The sequence below is a fragment of the Lycorma delicatula genome, chromosome 6 (assembly GCF_047948215.1).
Source record: "Lycorma delicatula isolate Av1 chromosome 6, ASM4794821v1, whole genome shotgun sequence".
NCBI classification, from domain to species: Eukaryota; Metazoa; Arthropoda; class Insecta; order Hemiptera; family Fulgoridae; genus Lycorma; species Lycorma delicatula.
The window spans coordinates 73,067,922-73,084,215 of record NC_134460.1 but is presented as its reverse complement, the minus strand read 5'-3'; the positions used below and the strand labels follow the sequence as shown (position 1 = coordinate 73,084,215).

At 30.2% G+C, this 16,294-nt stretch overlaps 1 protein-coding gene across 8 annotated transcripts in view; it reads right to left on the bottom strand.

The window, feature by feature from the left end:
* LOC142327137 (uncharacterized) overlaps positions 1 to 16,294 on the bottom strand; it is a 599,916-nt gene that overhangs the window by 96,441 nt on the left and 487,181 nt on the right. The gene's annotated exons all lie outside the window — the stretch shown is intronic.

Genomic DNA, 16,294 nt, shown 5'->3' with positions numbered 1-16,294 from the left:
AACGAAAGCAATATCCTGAAACAGAAATAAACACACAATTTTAAATAATGCACACAGTATGTAAATTCATTAAATACATCTAATACTATATTATAAAAATATAATTGCATATTTTTATACAGAAACCAAGAATGAGTCAGAGAAATTCTGAATGACAAAGGTTTATTGCCTGGAGAGAAATTCAGTTTTAAAATAAATAAGGATATAATAACAGTAAATATGAAAAAAGGGGAAGAGTGAAGAATTAAATATTAAGATAGGATTACACAAAATACCAGAAGCAAGAAAATTTTATTTTTTAATAAAGAAAAAATTTAATTAAATAATTAGATTAAATTAAGTAAAATGAAGATATTAAAATAAAACTGGCAGAAAAAAGCTGCTTTTATAAATAAAAAAAAGTAAGTAAATAATGTATAAAGAAATTATAAAGAAAGAAAGGAAAATAATACAGGCCTTTGAAATGTGGTGTTACAGAAACATAAAAAACAGATTAGGTCAATGATATTTTGAATGATACGATAAATAACAGAAGAGAAAAATTTATGGCAGAATTCTTAAAGAGACAAATTGGGTTGGTGCACCATGTAATACAACAACTGGTTTAGTAAATTTTGTGATAAATATTAACTAATGTACAGAAGGTAAAGCACGTACAAGAACAAAAGAATGGAATGTATAAAACAGGTAACTGAAGATTTAGGATATAGTAAAAATGTAAAAGATTAGCACAGAACAAAAGGGAATGGAAAAGAGCACAAACTAGTTAAAACAATGACACAAAAAAAATTTTAATCTCTAAGAAAGAAAAATTATGAAGAGGTAGTTCTACTTCATCCTACCTCTAACCTCTACTTTCTTCTTTGTCTTTCCATGAGTGCCTAGACAATTATTTTATTTCTTTATGAAGGTATCAACTATAAAATTTTCTTAGGAAGCCTTAAACCCACTATCAACTTAAATGCTTTTGTTGGACATCTACAATATCATTATTTATGCCTACATACTTCAACATCATCATTCATAATTCTGCACAAAATGATCAATTCATTTATTCTGAGATCATTTCCATTTTTTTATTAAGAAATTCTCATCATACCCTCCATCTTTTGCTTTATACAGCATTACACTGAACTACAGTTCTGTAGATAGGTTTTTTTTCATTTAGTTTATCTTCTTATCCAAGCTAATAAAACGGAAGAGGTCTAATAACACTGGGGAACAAAAAAATAATCTTTTGTCTCAGAAAGAAAAATATGTGGTTCTAATAGTATTTTTTCTCCTGAATTCAAATATGATATTGGTTTTTCCCCATCATGCAAGGTTTCCGAGAGACAGGCATTTATAATTTCAAACATTTTAATACTTTCTGCATTCTTAACTACACTATATCTGACTCACCTAGAGAGTAAGAAATGATGATTTTCTGTTATAATTCACCTGTAGAGCATCCCTCTTGATGGTTCAACAATAATCAGCCAGCATATTAGGATTCCATTTGCCTTGATACTTCTTTTCTGTAGCTGAAATCTCTTGATGAAAGTGTTACCTATGCTCATCGCTCACTGCACCAAGATTTTTGAAGAAGAAATCTAGGTGCAAGTGCATTAAGTGTACTTTTAAGGACATATTACAAACCAAATTTTTATAAGATGTTATAAGATCGTTGACAATATCATGATAATTTTCCACCCTTTGATTTCCCAAAAAGCTCTTCAGTAACATTTTTGAATGCTTGCCAAGCTGCTTTCTCCAGTCGATTCAATAGTTCCTCAAACTTTACATTATGCATTAGTGATTATATTTGTGGACCCACAAATATTCCTTCTTTAATTTTTTCATCACTAATTTTAGGGAAATTCTGTTTTAAGTACATGAAACCAGGAGTACTGTCCATGGCCTCGATGAAATTCTTCATTAATCCTAGTTTGATATGTAACGGATACACATTTTTAGGATTACACAATGGGGTTATGTTTCACATTTTAGTGTTCAAGAATGAGTGATTCGCGTTTAGGCCATTCTTTTCTAATGAAATGGTTTTTCCTGTCCCTACTATCCCATCACACAAAAAACAACAGTACTTTGTATAACCAAGCTGCAGACCAAGAATAAATGCAGTTACCTTCAAATCACACCAAATATTCCATTCATACACTGCATATTAAAGCTTTTCCAATATAAATTTAAAGTTTTCATATGTTTCTTTCATACTAGCAGAGTGAGCCACAAGTACTGATGAGAATTTATTGCCATTATGCAGAAGCACAGCTTTAAACTAACTTTAGAGAAATCAATGAACACACGCCATTCAGTTGGGTTATGTTCATTATAAAATGTCTCCATAAGAGAAAAAATGTAATTACAAAACATTAAGACATTTTATTCAAAAAAATAGTCTTTAAATTTAGAATGACGATTACAGTAAGTACATGTCTGTATGCTTTTGAAAAAGATTCCATCCTTTTAGCAAGGAAGCAAACCATTTCATACTGTGTTTTGGATAACTTTAAATCTTGTATGAGATTGTTAAGATTTTCTTGAGTAAGTAAATGAGACTCAGATGAACTGCTTTGTTCAAAAGTTGTATCACCAGAATCTGTTTCTTTTTCTTCCTTACTTCCATCAGACTCTGAGCTCTCTTCACTTAATGTCACATGTTCTGGAGGCTTTTGTATGGGCAATCCTTCACAGTGTGAAACTGGTCTCATTGCAGATTGCAAGTTCGGGTACACCACTGTATGTTTTGATTCTTAATCCCTTTAATGTTTGTTAAGCAGAAATAACAGTCAGATGAGTGATCTTTGGGTTCCCCCAAATCACAGCGATGCTATGATTTGAAAAGTGCCACTTTTCCATGCAGTGAGAAACCTAGAACACAATAAACAACAGGTATGTGGAGCCCAGGCCCTTGTTTGGTCCCAGACTTTAACCCAAAATAAAGTACATAACACCTTTTTACTAATGGAGTAAGGTTTCGCCTTTGGGACTTGAGCATCACTTCACCACACGCATAACAAAAATTGTTAGGATGATTTAAACAAACTGTAGGCATTTTGTTACCAACAACTAATTAATAGAAATAACGTAAATATATAATACACAATAATTCAGAACACAAAGCACTCACAATGACGTGTTACCTGATTTACTACTATCTCACAACTGGCATTGTTCTGATGAATGTGTGCTACACTAGATCACGTTTGTACATGTCTAAACACGTCTGAACCTGCACAATAGTACAACACTACCCTTTGAGTCAGCTCATTTTGTTCCATCGTATTTACAATGCTCTAGGAGCTTTTACTTGACGATGCACAAATGGATGAAAAAATGTTTAAAAAAAATTAAAATAACAAAAAACTGAAGGTGATGGAGAAATTTCGAATACATATTTGAAAACACGATAAAAAAACTGCATTATGTACACCTATTGCAACTTGTAAGACAAAAATCATCTTGACCAGTGTAATCATTCTACTTTTTTTCTTGATTTACAATCTTATCATAACTTCCTTATTAAACAGAACCACAAATAATTTACCTTTACAATTTGTGTTATTTCTTTTCTTAATATTAGACAATCTTTCATTCATATTCATACTCTGACATATTCTTTCATCCACTGAAGACATATTTAATACTGCTTCACTCTACTCTTCTTCAAGCTTACATGGCATATAGTCAAGCCAATCTAGTGATTAGCAAAGTACACACTCATCATTAGTTTTTATATTTATCTCTCTACACTTCCTGTTATTTTTCTAAAATTTCAATACAGAAAATTTGAATAAAGTTGACAAAATTCATAATCACGCATAAATCTTTATCCTCTACAAATTCTTCTATTACTTTATTTTCTTTTTTTACCTGTATAGCATTTTAAAATTATGATTTCTCAGCTGCAAGTACAAGTGCTGAAATAACTCTCAGAAATAACAAGTTAAATAACTTTTTAACTTTCTAATTCATAAAATATTAATACAAATACTATCCTCAATTTCAAAAATAAAAAAAGATGAGATAAGTTAAAGTAACAAAATGGTTAAACTTTGAAAACTAAATCAATTAAGAGTAAAACCTAAATTCTTTCTACTTTATCTACAACTGAAAAAACAAAATGTTTTCATCCATCATCTACATAATTCAATACTTCTTAACCTTCTGAAAATTGTCCTTTACTTTTCTCATTAAACCATGGAACATTTATCATCATGCCATAAAAAGATTTTTCCTTAAACCTATAAATTCAGTTCCTTTTTTTTTTGTCTTCAGTCATTTGACTGGTTTGATGCAGCTCTCCAAGATTCCCTATCTAGTGCTAGTCGTTTCATTTCAGTATACCCTCTACATCCTACATCCCTAACAATTTGTTTTACATATTCCAAACGTGGCCTGCCTACACAATTTTTCCCTTTTACCTGTCCTTCCAATATTAAAGCGACTATTCCAGGATGCCTTAGTATGTGGCCTATAAGTCTGTCTCTTCTTTTAACTATATTTTTCCAAATGCTTCTTTCTTCATCTATTTGCCGCAATACCTCTTCATTTGTCACTTTATCCACCCATCTGATTTTTAACACTCTCCTATAGCACCACATTCAGTTCCAATTTCAGCACGAAATTCAGTTCAGCTACCAATATATCTTATTGGACTGCTGGCAGAACTATACCATTTGCCGGAGGTTGTTTACCATAATATATAAGTACAACTAGTAAAACATGATATAATGGAAAAATACTTAATAGGGTTATGTAGCTCATGAAATCTGATTTTTTAAGCCATACTTACACAAAAATAAATAAGAAATATATCAAACTGTTTACTTAATAATAATGTTAACTACAACATGCATGAGTATTTAATTACCAAATAACTTTAACAAATCAAATTTAAAACTAGTTGTATATAGCATGCCAGCATAAAAAAGCATTACAATTTTTTTTTTAATAGTTAAACAAATAATGTCTCATTAATTTAGATTATTTTTTAAAATGTTCAACCATAAAATTTTATTTAATCAAAGAATACAACTGGATGCATAAAAATTAAATCGGTATAAATAATTTTAATTAAAATTATACTCATTTTTCCTTTGTTAGCTTTCATTTGTTTATAAATTTGTCAATAGCATTTTTCAATTCTAAATTATAATTGTTACCACAAACAATGATTGAAAATATCAAACACACAACATTAATACGAGTAACAGTTTTTTTTATTTATTAAAAATTGTCAAAAACGAAGTACTGAAATAATTGCAATGACCAAGATATATTTCAAAAAGCATATACCTAATAAAGAGAAAATACACATGGCAAATTCAGTGTTAGATCCAATTAGTCACCTATCCAACATTTCTATGATAAGAAACAAGTTTTATAATATGAAATTTACCACCAAACCTCACAGATTAAAACCAAAATTTCCAGTATAAAAGACAAGGATGAACCTTTGTACTCAAAGTTCATTGATGAAACCCACAATACATTGGTTAACATGGGCCTTTAAATCTACTTAAAAGCATATCATGAACTGGATTTGAACCTACATCCTGCACCATTAAAAAACAAATCTACCAAAAGTCTGCTTAGATGTTAATGATAAATTTTGGATGTAAATGATAAATTACGTGATAATAATCTAACAATAACTCTTCAAATACTTCTACCATAAAAATTAAACTACACAAGTTCAGTTAACATATCACTACCTCTATGAGATACAATTAATTTTTTTAAATTGGTAAACAAATAACATAAACCTTAAAAAATAAATAAATAAATTACAATATTAAAAAGGTATGAACATCTATTACAACAGCTGTGGCATAAAAGTTTATTGCTTCAAAATATTTTAATGTAATGTCATTAGTGTTAATTTAATTAAAGCCAATCCTAGGGAGAAATAACAAAGATTTTAATCCATTAATTTCAATATACTTTGGGCATACAAAGAAGAACACTTGCTTATTTTAAGCATAATCTAAAACTCTGTTTTTATATTCTCTAGGAGAAAACCCACATGCCTTCTGTTTTATCCGTCAATGAGAAGGTTTTTTTTAAGGAAGACTGAGGCTGTTTAGTAACAGGAGGTAAAAGGTTTTTGCAGGAAATATTTAAGCCAATCAGTAGAAACCCATTGATCAGTAATATATTTCTACTCTCTCATTTTGAGTAAAAATAACCTAAGGTTCCAAGAAATCGTGAGCAATATTAGAAATCACTGTTTTTAAAGTCCTTCACTTCTTTTTTGGCTGAGTTGGTTGTGTACCATTTCGCAATACAGGATGTCGATAAAGTCTTTCCATGAATATAAAAATTTATTACAGTTACAGCTGTGCAGTTTGTGGCAAAAGAAATATTATCAAGTTTTTTTATACTGGTTTGTTGCAGGTAGAGGCAGAGTAGAAGGCTGTGATAAATTTTTTATAAAATGGCGTCAATTCAGGAGAAAGCGCACAATGTGTGTTGTGGTATCACAAGTCGAAATCACCAATTACTGTGCAGCAAAATTTTAGAAGGAAATATGGACAACCAACACCTGATAGCAAGAGTGTTGTTGCATAGTGTGTACAGTTTAAGGACAGGAAATGTACTTGACCTTCCGCAAACAGGGCAGCCATCCATTAGTGAAGAGAAGATTGAGCATGTGCAGCAAGCATTTCTATATACCCCTTCCAAATCTACCTGTCGTGCATCTCGTGAACTGGGGATTCCCGGTCAACAGTACACAAAATTTTACACAATAAACAAAGGTTACGGACGAAATGATTCCGGAACCGATTTAAACTTTCTACATACTTAAAATCTCAATTAAAAAAATCGGTTTGCGCCTCCACGTTGGTTCGTCTGGATAACCAGTTAGAAACGTGGAGATTTCTACTGGTGAACTAAATCGGAATCACCTCTCTGGATCACATCCAGAGTTGTAACTCGGTAATTTATTCCCACCCAAGGCTGACTTGCCTTTGAAAGTAAAATATGGAAGGTCTTTTAAGAAAAAATCCACCGTCTGGTAAATACCAGAGAAGGCTGCACTCGGATCCGGTGGGCAGCTGCTTAAAAGATAACAATGAATCGGAGCGTTTGGAAACACCCAAAAACAACACAACTTCAAAATTGAGGATAAGAAACAAGCAAATAAACTACATTGCCACTCACAACATTAATTCTCTAACTCAACCCGGCAAACTAAAAACTCTAACAGACATAATGGACAAACAAAACATCCTAATCGCAGGACTTCAAGAAATGAGAAACACCGATCGAGAGCCGTTTGAATCTCAGGGTTACAGAATTTACAAAGGAATCCCCGGGAAACGTGTGATGAAGAATTGCCCACAGTTCGGAACAGGATTTGCAATCAATCTTAAAATAATTGACTCAGTCGTAGAATTTAAGTCTTACTCCCCCAGGATTTCAACCTTAACCCTAAAATCAGCCAATAAATTCTACACCATAATAAATGTCCATGCCCCCACCAATGACAAAAACAACCTTAAAAAAGATAGAGAAGAGATGGACAAATTCTGGGAACTTCTTGACCAAACTGCAAACAACATAAATAAGACCCACACAAAGATTTTAATAGGGGACTTTAATGCCCAACTTGGTAAAGAACGAAGATATCGTGATATTATCGGAAAATGGCCTGCCCAAAAGAAAACTAACAAGAACGGCCAAAGACTTGTCGAATTTTGCAGAAACCATAATATGATCTCAAAATCCACCTATTTTATGAGAAAACCAAACAAATTGAAGACTTGGAAACACCCAGATTGGAAAAAAGGAGAATGGCAACTGGATCATGTTTGCATGGACCGGAATTATCACAAGGAGATTTATAATGTAAAAGTCTTGAGAGGAACAGATACTGGATCGGACCATTACTTAATTAAAGTTAAAATAAAATTCACCCCGCATAAAAAGAAAAAATCCCAACCTAAAAACAAAAGAGCTTATGATCCACATACATTAATAAACAATGCCATCTTTGAAGAAACAACAAAAAAAATCAAATTAACTAATAATTTAAAAGAACTGACATCCCAACTGAAAGAAATAGCTGAAGAACTCTAGCCCCTATAAACCCAAGAAAAAAACACCAATGGTGGAATGAAGAATGTGACAAAGCAGTCAAAGACCGACATCGGGCTTGGATCAACCACCAAACCCAGAAAACTGAAGAATCTAACCATGAATTCACCAAACAAAGGAAAATAACTCAGAAAATTATAAGAGGAACCAAACGACAAGCCCAAAAAAACTTGATTCAGCAAATAGAAGAAAGTTCCAAGAAAACTAATTTCCGAGACTATTATAAAATTTTTGGTCAGGCTCTTCAAAGATATGAACCACCCACCCTTATGCTGAGAGGAAAAAAAGGAAATATGGCCCACACCAATAAAGAAAATGCTGAAATTTTGGCAGAAACCTTCAATAGACTCCTCAACTGAGACGACCCCCCAGAGCTTTTTGAAATTGACACTGAAACTCCAGTTAAAACTTCACCAGTAAATATCAACCCGCCAACAATTCAAGAAGTTCTCGCAGCCTTAAATGAAATAAAAAACTACAAAGCAAGCGGAGAAGACCAGCTTTTCGCAGAACTCTGGAAACACTCATCAGTTTATTCAGTCAAAACTTCCCTACATCTATGCCTCGTGAAAATATGGAACGAAGAAAAACTTCCAGAACACTGGACCACAGCCCTCATCCATCCATTACATAAAAAAGGGGATAAAACTAATCCGGAAAACTACAGAGGCATATCTCTCCTGGATTGCACATACAAAATCCTGTCGAGAATCATATACAACCGATGCAAAGACCAACTTGAACTGGAACTTGGGGAATACCAAGGGGGATTTAGGCCATGGAGAGGTTGCCCAGAACAAATAATATCCCTAAAACTTATGATGGACTTATATAAAAGACGGAAAAAACAACTAATAATCACCTTCGTCGACTTTAAAAGGGCCTATGATTGTATACACCGACCATCCATGCTGAATATTCTGAGAAACCTGGGCCTTCACCCTAAACTCGTAAACATGATAAAATTAACTTTAACCAACCCAGTCCAGAGTGAAATTCAGAGGTGAACTCTCTCAACCCTTCTACATAAAAACTGGATTGAGGCAAGGAGACGGCCTCTCACCACTCCTTTTTAACTGCGCCCTCGAATTTGTCATGAGAAAATGGTATGAAATAAATCCCAAAAATATAAAAATGGGTACTAAGAAAAACTCCATCACACTAAATTGCCTAGGATTTGCAGATGACCTCGCTCTTTTAGCAAATAATATTCAAGAAGCCAAAACACAAATCATGAGCCTTCAAAACCTAGCACAAAAGATAGGGCTTCCTATCTCTTTCGAAAAAACTGAACTAATGGCCATAGATCCTCTGGTAATAGAGCACATTACGGTAAACAATCAGAAAATTAAAATAGTAAAACAATTTAAATATCTAGGGGAAATAATAACTTATAATTTAAATGAAAAAGTGACATGGCAAAACAGGACAAATAAAATTATTAAATCCCAAAAATTAACTTGGTCAACATATAACAAAAAATGCCTTTCTGCTAAAACAAATCTTAAACATTATAAAACTGTAGTACAGCCAGAAGTCACCTACGGAAGCGAGACCCTTTTCAAAATCACTCAGAAAAACCGAATTGAAAAAATTCTGAAAATAGAGAGGAGAATTGTCAGAACGTGTATCAATAAAAAACACCAAAAAGAAGGCCAATGGTGGATTGTGCCAAATGAGGTGGTGTATCGAGAAATAAAGCCTGTTACTGATACTATGCGGAAAAAAAGAATCTCTTTCTTCGGTCATCTCATAAGGACACCGGAAACAAGACTGTCAAGAAATATCATTGAAAAGCTCTGGTTCCAAAAGCTAGAAGTAGGATGGATCAAAGAAATTAGAGAAGATATGAAAGAATTGGGAATTTCCCTGACTGACCTACAGAATAAAACTGGAAAAATTACAAAGCTAAAAGATAAAAGCATTCGATTTAAACAAAAGACAGACAAACGACAAAATACAACGAAGAGGGTGTTTACGGATGAAGAAAAGAAAGCAAGATCTGAACGGATGAAGAAATACTGGGCAGCTCGAAAGAGTAAAATAACACGCTTTTCTCAGAAAAGATCCAACTAAAATTGACTTAAGTGGTCCCATGTTGGCCGTAAAAGCATAATAATAATAATAAACAAAGGTTACATGCATATAAAGTTCAAATATTGCAAACACCTACAGCCAGATAATGGCCCTTGTCGTGCGCCTTTGTGACCAAGATTTTGAAATGGATTGATAACAACAATGAATACCTCCAGCATGTGTGTTTTCAGACGAGGCTAGTTTCCACACCTCAGGTATAGTAAACAGACATAATGTGAGAATATGGGACTCAGAAAATTCATACTTTACCAAGGAAAAAATGAGAGATTTCCCTAAAGTGAATGTGCGGTGCAGTTTGTTGCACAACAGAATCACTAGTCCCTTCTTTTTCATTAAGCAATCAATGAATTGATTTACTTGGATATGCTTACCTTTCAATTTTAACACTTTGTTATACCTCAACTAAATGACTTGTAACCTAGGGTTAGTTTTTTAGCAGTATGGCGCACTACCACAGTGGGGGATTACTAGTTTGAGATTTTCCGAATGAATCATTTCATAGCAGATGGATTGGGAGTGATGGTCCCACTCCCTGGCCACCAAGATCACCAGACACAACTCCCTTGGATTTTTTCTTCTGGGATTATGTTAAATACAGTCTATGCAACACCCGTACCTGATCTGGACACACTGAGACAGAGAATAAATGAAGCTGTTGCTAGTGTTACTGAAGAAATGTTGACCAACAGCTGGCGTGAAATTGGTTATCAGTTGGACATTCTATGAGTGACTAAAGGCGCACATGTTGAAGTTTATTGACATGGTAAAAAAAACCCCCAATAATTTTTTTCTTTTGCCACAAACTGCACAGCTGTAACTGTAATAGTTTTTTTGTAATCATGGAAAGACTTCATGGACACCTTTTATATCTGTAAATTCTCTTCCACAGTATATATCTTTTTCTCAGCCTTGATTCCTTTCTCCCAGAATATGTGTTTTGACTAAACGCCCACCAGATCTATGTAAGGATGCAGAAATCTCATAGATTATTGCATTCTTAGATTCATGTTATTTGGTAGAAGCCAAATAACCATACCTCATGGCTATATTAGATCTGTCTGAGGTCTAATATAGCCATGTCATAATTATCTAAATAAATGCTCAACTTGAAACTGACATATTTATCAGAAAATCAAGCCCTCTCATGTATATATATATATATATATATATATATACATGAGAGGTATATTAATATATCTATATTAATATAAACATTAGTAATAGGGTAAAATAGTAAATTCAATAACTGATAACTCAATAACTGAAAACTCAGGATAGAAAACGTCAACAGCAAAAGCCACGTTCAATAAACTGCTTTAATAGTGTCTTAAATTAAAACAAAACACTCGACTCGGTTTTTTCTGCATTTTTTGTTATATTTATTCATCATTTATGATCAAAGCTTAAAGTTTAAAGGAATAGTACAGACATAATCAACAAAATTTAAACATCACCATGAAATACAGTAATAATGGCAAGTGCATGAATGAGATATGATATAAATAAAAAAACAAGATACTGATAAGAAATAGTGTGATAAAAAGGACCGAGAGGATAACATTAATGTTTTATATCTTACATTTTAGCCAAGGCAATCCAACTTGTAGCAATTTTATTAAATGGTTTTCACTATTACTTTTTTTAATTAATAAATTTTAACCTTAAATCTTTCATACAATGGATATTTTTGATTAAATTTTTATTTTCTTTAAATAATTACATACAAATGAGAATAATACTTACTTTTGTTAATAACAGACACTATTGTACACAGTACCCAAAATATTCGCATAATATTAATATCTGTTTTTCAGTAACAATATGATCTGCTTCTTATTGAACCAATTGGAATTATTGTTATTCTTCCAAAATGCCATTAATATGGCATTGGAAAACAGCAGGAAAAAGAATATCTCATCTATTAATGACTGAATTTCATTAATGCCCGACTCACAATTTTGTCATAAAGGAAACCTGGAAAAATCTTCAAAACAAGAACAGCATTTGCTCAGAAACACAAACGCACACTACATCATTATAAACATTGTATAAAAACAAATATTTCATCAACTTTCTGGCAGAAAATACATTAATGCATATATTTTATATATATTTAAAAATATATATATATATTTTTTTAAAAAGGGCCTGTTTAAGTCCCTTCTAAAATTACTTCTTAAATATAATCAGTTAACACTAATTCAAATTATATTTGTAACAATACATGTATACATACATGCATAAACAATTAATACATAGGGCCTATTTACGAGTCCCATTTACAAAAAACCAAATTAAAATAAACACTAGAATTAAATATATCTCAGCTGAGAAGTTACAAAGTAATTTTCAATGTAAAAAATTGTCAATTAAACAATAATCTTATACCTATTATAATGTAATCTAAACACTTTAAAAAAATATACAAATTATAAAGTTGACTACAGACTAGAATTAATATAAATAAGAAACAAATAACAATGAATACATACCTTTTCGATGAAATTTCAAGATAATATTGCCTGCTTATATCATTTAAATAAACGACATTAAATTACAGTCATAAAAAATGGTATACAACTCACAAAAATATTTTCAAAATGAATGGAGTAAAAAAAAAATAATTTAATAAATATTACTACTTTAAACAAAAAAATACTTGAAAATTATTATAAAATATATAAATAAACTACACTAACTAAAACTGATTAACTATACACTAAGTAAAATAATTAAGTTTCATGAATAAGATTGTAATTAATCTAAACTAGTAGTAGAAAAATATAATAAAGAATTAGATTTTAAAATATTGATAAAACCAAAAAAAAGTATAAAGGCCTTAATATGAATTAAGTCCAGTGTTTAAGCACAATCATCATAAAATAATTACTAACAGAAATATATTTTAATTAGGAAAGAACTTAGTATATTTAGAAAAAAAACCTAAATTATCTGGTTGCCATCTCGAAAGAATATTTCTTAAAATTATTTTTCATAACTTCATGTAAGATATTTTCAAAATAATGGCAATGAGCTCAATTCCAACATCTGTTGTAAAAGGAGAAGTTGAAATTTAAATTTGTTTTACTATAAATAAAAAAATTAAATAAAACAAACAATTTTTAGATGCTGCATTTATTTTTCTTTCTACTGCATCTAAGCCTATGAAATTAAATGGAAGGTATAAATTAATCACCCTTATGTATAATATTTTCAATTCATAATTACAAATATTCACTGGAATGAGTGAACCACAATACAAAATCAGTAAATAAATATATTTTCATATAAAAATTATTTGAAAAAGTCATAAAAATCTGACCCACATTTGAATAAGACGTTTTAATCCTATTCAGTTTATTTTTTACTACAGTTCTTAGAAAGATAATACGTTAATAGAATAAAATATTAGCACTTGACATTATACTCTACTAGACAAAAATTGATTACTCGAAATTTCTACTGATAATAATAATGAAATAAAAAGAGCAGATGCAACCAAATAAATTTTGATTAAAAAATAGTTAATAATAATACATTATCATACTTACTGATGTAGACATTTATATATATATTTACCATTAAACAAGAATCAAGTAGAACACCTTCCACAAACTCTGATGTAGATTTAAGCACAACAAATGGCTGACAGAAAATACTATTGAATGCATCCGTAAAATTTGAAGTAATCAAAAAAATAAAAATTTTAAAAACTAAATGACGGTCGTTTAAAAATCTTTAAACTCTCAGATTAAAACAAAAAACGACAAGAAATATATCGTCAATAAATATGCTGTTTTATTAATTGTACAAATAACTGCCGGTTAAAACCGAACGCGTATGATATGACCAAGAACATAAAAAAAGGCACATGCAAACAAAATCTGTGAATAACTCCATTTCAATAACCCAGATTCATGACTTTCCAACCAAATATTTTTTATTTAGTTTATTCATAGAAATATGTTTACCCTTATCTTAAAAATAATTCTCACAAAATATATAGAATGATAATTAAAAAAATAATAATAATACAATTTGAAAAAGAGTTATTCACACAATAAGGTCCATTAAACTTAACACATCATCATAGTAAACGTTTTCTTCCTTTTTTACAGAACACATTTTTTTTTAACTTAAAGTAAATAAAAAACTTTTATGTGTTTATAGTTACATTTTTTTAAAACTATATACAGATTACGTTATGCTGATGGTAAATGAAACAATCTTTACTTTAAATTTCAAAATATTTTTAATACTTTTAATTAAAATATTTTTTCTTCTAGAATATTTAATGAAAAAAATAAATTCAATTAAAAAATAAACTTCAATAATAGAAATGCAATCCCACATATCCTAAATAAAATTCAGAATAAAGAAATACTACTAACCCAGGTGTATAAGAATGCAGTACAATAGAAATTGCAGTAGACAAAAAAAATCAGAATTCAAAATTACGTATAAATAAAAAAACTACTAATTATTTTCAATTCTCAAACTGTAAAATGATTTTACTTTTAATGAAACAGTTCAATTAAAATTATTAAATAATTTCTAAAACATGAACGTGTTTATAAAAACATTTTTACCTTAACATTTTATAAGCTCAGATTTTTTAACTAGAAAATAATAACTATTAATACTATATAAGATAATCTTTATATAGTTTTCAAGTTTAAATATTTTATTTTATTTTATTTACTACATTATGTTAAAAAAATCCAACTGTAATAATGGAATGCAATATGATTTATAGCTCATCATTTAACACTTCTTACCTATTGTTTAAAAAAGTAAAATCAACTATAATATTTAAAAAAGAGAGTTAGTTTTAAAAACAATTTTTAAAATGTGCATAGTTTTAAATGTGTTTCAACAAAGTTAAACCGAGTAAAATAATAAAATTTAAATATGCAGTAATACTGTTTAACTTCAGGTGATATATATATATATATATATATATAAAACTAAATATTTAATAAAATATTTTATGTGAATTTTAAAAAGTTTGTCTAATTTTCTACAACATGTCAATAGAATATAGATACAGTTATGAATAAACAATAAACTCTGTTAAGTTATCTGGCAATGTTACTAAGATATTTATTGCTAAAGAAATATTTGTGAATACACTGCCAACAGTACAGCAACACAGAAAATAAAGGTGAAAATCATAGCATAGATAACATCCTATATTTTTACATGATTCTTTAAAACGTAAATTACGGTTTATTAAGGAATAATTCACTGAGGCAAATTAAGCCTCTAATCTCGTAAAAATGTTAATAAATTTTTAAGCATTACTCAATCTAATAAAATTAATCTTATACTTTCTCTGGCACCTTCAAGAAGTACAACTAAATGGTTTATAGTTGAGTTGGGTATTTCCACACACCATAAAATTCTGGGAACAAGACAAATGCGGTCTTTGAGAAAGCTGAGCCTGTTTCTGTTGAATCTTTAATTTCTCAAAAAAAAAAAAACACCCACTTCCTTTTCCTTATCATTGATTCCTTTTTCTCTACTTATAATTCTACAATTGTAAGTCAAAATCCATTGAGGATGCCTTAACATATAAAGCCATGCACCATAAGTGAAGAATAGTGGCATGAACCACTGCTGTCTGTAAACCTGTCTAGGGAGTTTGGTTCCTGTCCAGAGACTACAAAATAGGTCTAACGGCTGAAAAGTCTAACGGCTGAAAAGTCTATCAAGTAAATTTTGACCTTTTAATTACAAATGTAATTTAATACAAATACCAAGTTTTTCTGATATAAGATTTTTCTACATTATACTTTAACCAAACTAAAAAAAATAACAGTACACACGATAGATTTATTTCTAATTATTTGACAATGATTATAAATGACAATATCGTCAAAAATCTTACAAATTACAGGCGCAAATATTTTTATTCTTTAGTACTACTCCGTATTTTTAAGGACACTAGTTTTTAGTTAATGAAATTTTCAGACCGAAAAAATTCACAAAGAAATCTACTATACTAATTAAATATGCATAGATTTTATTAAAAGTTTCAAATAAAAGTCTATGATTTTATCAACATTAAAAAAATACTTAATCTGAAGTACTT